The sequence below is a fragment of the Vitis riparia genome, chromosome 5 (genome assembly GCF_004353265.1).
Source record: "Vitis riparia cultivar Riparia Gloire de Montpellier isolate 1030 chromosome 5, EGFV_Vit.rip_1.0, whole genome shotgun sequence".
NCBI classification, from domain to species: Eukaryota; Viridiplantae; Streptophyta; class Magnoliopsida; order Vitales; family Vitaceae; genus Vitis; species Vitis riparia.
In genome coordinates, this window is record NC_048435.1 from 21178453 (window position 1) to 21184452 (window position 6000).

Consider the following 6000-nt stretch of genomic DNA (forward strand, 5'->3'; position numbering starts at 1 on the left):
ATTTTGGAATTTAGAAATTAAAAATCGGAAGTCGGAAATTTAGATGAATTGTTTAGAATTGAATTTTAGAATGAACAAATGAAATAATAATAATAAAAATAATAAGGATTAAATAAATAAATGTGGAAATTGGAATTCCGGAAATTAGAAATTGAATTTAGAAATCGGGATTTTGAAGAATTACTTAATGATGGAATTTTAAATAAATAAATAAACAATAATAATAATAATAATAATTAAATTAATGAACGGGAATAATTAGAATTTTTGAAATCGGAGATTAAATTTGGAAGTTATAATTTTGAAGAATTGAAATTTAATATTAAAATGTGAAGGAAATAATAAACAAAATGGTGAGTGGTGGTGAAAGATTTGCATGCCAAAATGGCCATGCAATGTGACCTAGCTGCTAAGTGGTATGTTTAATTGGGAAATGAGTAAAAAAAAAGAAAACAAAACTAGCGTGAAAGAATTGGACTTGTGGGGCCCTAATTCCATTATGCTTTTGAATTGATTATTCTTATTAGGATATTCTCCTATTCTCATTCCCCATCACATGAATTAAGATATTTGGATTTGGTAGGCCTACGGGTCATCATTCTCGGGCAGCTAGCATCAAATCCTCCAAAAGCTTCTCATTCCCATTAAAAATACACTTTGTTGGACTTTGAGACCTTCACAGTAGAGAAGCCCACTTTCGGATTTTCTGAAGCAACGTTGAAATTTCTTGGTTGACTGGTGAGAGGATGAATGACTGGCACTCGTGGTGGTGATGACGGTGACACTGGCGATAATAGCATTCACTGACGGCCCTGGTACCAAAACTCTACAAGGCTTGCAAATAACCCCAGAACCGTAACAGAGGTATTGGGACCCAGGATTACTGCTGAAATATATTATTGGAAATTCCTTGCTCCTTCGGACAGAGGTGAGAAAATAGATGCTCACCAGAACCAATATCAGAAACAGGGGAAGGTAGCTAAAACAGGGCACACATGGTAGAAACAAAAAGGAATTCATACGAGCCACGTTCCGTATTTTTTTATCAACGGGCTTTGATGATGGTGAGTGAAATCAAGCCAGATATCCCTTGGAGTTGCAAACAAAATAAAACAAAACAAAGATTTCTATATGATATATGGTGAATCTAAAACAGAGCCACTCTCAAAACCAATCAGAGAAATGAAGAATGTAGCAGGACTAAACCATTAACTCAAACATGAATCATGAAATCAAACACATAACCAAACAATCAACCACCACTGTTGAGAGAAAAATAACAAGACTATATACTGATAAAGTAAATCCCAGGATTTATGGTATCCATACCTCTCTTTTCTTCTCCCAAAAGCTCTCTCCCGTTACTCCTTTTTTTTCTTCGCTTGCCCTTCGAGCTCTCTCTATCTCTCTCAAACTCTCTGCTTCCCCAAAAATATCTCTCTGAAACCCCGCGACTACCTAAGCTCTCTGCTCCTTTCCTTTTCTCCCTCGCCTCTCAAAGCTCTCTGCTACTCTACCCCTGCAGCTGGCTTCCCACCTCCAGAAACTTGCTCCCCCTTTTTTTTTTTTTTCTTTTGCTGTTTTTCTCTCCGGTGTTTTTTTCTGTCACCAGCCTCAACAACCCCTGAAAAATCAGTCACCCCTCCAATCTCTCCCAGCTGCTCCCACCTTGCTTGTAGACCTTCCCATTTCTCTTATCATTTTCTTTTCCCCCGTCCAATCTCCCAGCTGCTCCCGTCCTCTCCATCCTTTCCAATCTCACCCACTCCCCTAAAAAAAACAATATTTTTCATCCCTCTCCAGCCAACAAGGGGGTCTACAAATATGCCCCTCTTCGGTAGAGTTCACGAGTGTAAGGAATATGAACACTAGAGTGAAAAGAAAGTGTGAATAGTGAGTGGAATGAAGTGAACTCTACCGAAGAACAAAGGAGACCCCCAAAAGGACACGAGTGAAACCAGAACTCACTCAAGCCAACAAATGAACAAAGGCTCTAACCCTAAGGGAAAATGATATCTCAAAATGCCTCTGAAGCCACACTAAGGACCCAGACTCCCTCTAAAACGTCTCCGAGAGTGACTCAAAGATCGATGTCAAAGATGAGTAACGGTCGAACCACCTTAAAGTACGAGAAAGAACGTGTCCAAAGGAGACTCCCTATGTGACCTACATGAGAATGCCAAGCGTAGGATGCCTAACAACATGACCAAAGTATGTGTCGTGATTCCAAAATACTGTGTCATGTGTAGTGGAAGGGGAATCCCAAAAGAGCGATGACGATTAAGCAATAAGCTCCAGGTAACCGAGTGAGGATAATGGCTTTGAACAACCTAAAATGGAGGAATAATGGTGACTCAGAATGCAAAGAAGACTCAACTATGCCGGCGTGACTCAGAGGTGAACAAGACTCAACTCAATCCGACAAAACAATGACCGATAGATATAGGTGCGGTCCCAGAAACTGAACTGACATGACAAGGAGATGGCCGATCGATATAGGTGCGGCCCCGACTCGAACTGACACGATAATGACCGATCGATATAGGTGCGGTCCCAGAAACTGAATTGTCATGACAAGGAGATGGCCGATCGATATAGGTGCGGCCCCGAACTCTGACTGATAAGATGATGACCGATTGATATAGGTGCGATCCCGACTCGAACTGACACGATAATGACCGATCGATATAGGTGCGGTCCCGAACTCTGACTGATATGACAAGGAGATGGCCGATCGATATAGGTGCGGCTCCGACTCAAACTGACACGATAATGACCGATCGATATAGGTGCGGTCCCAAAAACTGAACTGTCATGACAAGGAGATGGCCGATCGATATAGGTGCGGCCTCGACTCAAACTGACACGATAATGACCGATCGATATAGGTGCGGTCCCGACTCGAAAACTGACATGACAAGGAGATGGTCGATCGATATAGGTGCGGCCCCGACTCAAACTGACACGGTAATGACCGATCAATATAGGCGCGGTCCTAGAAACTGAACTGATAGGAAGATGGCCGATCGATATAGGTGCGGCCCCGACTCAAACTCAAACTGATAGGATGATGACCGATCGATATAGGTGCGGTCCCGACTCGAACTGAACTGATAGGAAGATGGCCGATCGATATAGGTGCGGCCCCGACTTAAACTCAAACTGATAGAATGATGACCGATCGATATAGGTGCGGTCCCGACTCGAAAACTGACATGACAGGGAGATGACCGATCGATATAGGTGCGGCCCCGACTCAAACTGACACAATAATGACCGATCGATATAGGTGCGGTCCCGACTCGAAAACTGACATGACAGGAAGATGGCTGATCGATATAGGTGCGGCCCCAAACTCTAAGTGAACTGACAAGATGATGAATGACCTGATCAAGTGACCCAAAACCAAATGATGACTCAGATAATGATGCAAGCAAACTCGGCCGGAGGGGATATGCCCCAGTATGACAACTCATGAGGATCGACAACTAGGTCGAAAGATAATGAAGCCTATGGAAGGCCCGATGCTCCTAGGGAAGGAGGGTATGCCCCAGTATGCAACTCTCGGAGGTCAGCAACTAGATCGAAAAGGTGAATGAAACCTGTGGAAAGTCCGATGCTCTCGAAGAAGGGGTATGCCCTAGCATGTGACAGTGAACAGACTAGGATACACAATGCCTCAAAACTAATGTGCTATGAAATATGCTCATCCATCATGTAATGAAAACATCCAACCTCAGATAGGTAATGCTAAACAGGACCATGCATCGTGATACCATGCTGACTAAACAGAAATAACTGACAAATAAAAACAATGATGACCAATGCTCAAAAATCAACACTCAATCATGCCAACCGTCAAAGTGAAAACATCGTCACTAATAAGTCAACAATCTGTCAGGCCCTGCCATCATGGAAAATGTTGAACCTAAAGTCCAAAAGATATATGAAAGCACAACCAAGGTAATCGAGGACTGATCTACATCTCCTCCTAATTGAGAGAGGGGTGAGGTCCTGTGTCACAGTGGGATGTGTAGGATAAAATAAGGTGATGATCAGGCTTTGGTATGATGGAAGGCGTGAAAGTATCCAGGGTGAAATAACTCAGTACGAGATGAAAGGTATGTATCTGAGATCGTCCAAGTACGCCGAGAAGACTAAACCCGAGGTATCAATAGCTCCATAATCCATCAGAAGCAATAATCACAAACAGAAAGTTGAATCTCGATGTCAAAACCTCTAACAAGGTGGCTATGCCCCAGTATGAAATGAGGACAACATGAAACAATCCAACGATCTCTATATCACCCGTCGGATGCTCCAACGTCAAGAATCAGTCTGATCTCCCTCCAAAAGATGGATATGCCCCAGTGTAAGGCATCCAATAGGGTGACTATGCTCCAATGAAAAATACTCTCCATACTGGCTATGCCCCAGTGTAAAGTAGTGTATCTGAGTCAACAAATCAATCAACCTCTACTCCTGGTGCCAAACGGAAACATCTCAACGTAATCCATAGGAATCAGAAACCTCGGGCTCCATGAATGTGAATGTGGTGGCTATGCCCCAGTATAAACCACCTGAAGTGACTATGTTCCAATGAACAATCAAAGTCCATCACCAATGAGAGGGCTACGCCTCAAATAAATCATCATCTCAAAAATCAACCATCAATGAGTAGAGTGTGTCCCAATGTAGAGTATCGAGTAGAGTGACTGTATCTCCAATAAAAGTGCTCTCTGAAGTGGCTATGCCCTAGTGTAAGGTCATCCTGCAACTCCTAATCCATCATAACCCAAGTGAAGAAGCGAACTGACTATGCCTCAATGCAAAACATCATCCCGAAAGAAAACGTCATCGATGAGCGAGGTATGTCCCAGTGTAGATAACGGCGCCTCTGAAAATCCATCACTGATAATGGGGGTATGCCCCAGTGTAAATCATCATCTCAACTCCCCATCCATCATGCTCTGAGAAATAATCTCCGACCAAGCTCGAGTATTGCCCACGTGTGAGCTGTCAAACACAATGTGTGAAGTAATGGCCTCAGGGTGGTCTTCAGACACGGGACGTAACGTAGGCCAAGGTAATAGGGTGAAAGAAACGAAAGGAAACTAGGCTCAAAAATCCCAATGATATAATCCCCATACCCCTCATGCATGAGATGCAATGCGTAGAAAGCGTCATGAGTCCCAGACCTAAGCGTCCCCATATGAAAAGTGATGATAAATGAATGGTCACATCGAATGAACAAGTATGATGTGTGGATGCTGAACCCAAGTCAAACATCAAGCAGGATGAGAGAAGAAAGAAATCAAATGAGGTAGAGTGGAATGGAGGAATAAAATAAAGATAGAAGAAGACGAAGAGATAGAAAAGTGAGTGATGGTCAACTCGCATCAAAGCATGGAAAATAGTCATATCTGAAATAGATGGAATGATGGATAGAGCAAGGATCCAGAGATACTAAAGAAAAGGTCACTCGACTCTCTCAGAAAAATCGAATGGGTGACTCATACTCTCACCCAAAATATGCATCAAGATGAATCTCAGAAAGAAGCTCTCATACGAACTCTCTCTAACACAGGAACTCAATGAAGCAACCTGACACGTTCATACACATGCCCAATGAAGAATGATATAATGAATAATGCGCTTTTTTTTTTTTTTTTTTTTTTTTTTTTTTTTTTTTTTTGCGCATACCCTGATCAATAATGAATGAACTCCCATGAAAATACATGTCCAAATGATCAAACCCTCTCCACATACGAATGTAATATGAATCCTCACTAACAAGACAACCTCTCAAAATAACATCTCTGAACCACTGCCCATGGGGTGAATAATAGGGAAAAATGTGACAATCCTCCATGCAATGACGTGTGAAAAACCACCACTCAAGGTGAAACAAGGATAATGTCGAGTAATCAATGAGGAAAGGAAAAGACAGAGAACGGATATCACAAGTGGTGGTATGCGATATCGGAAAATAGCGATGAA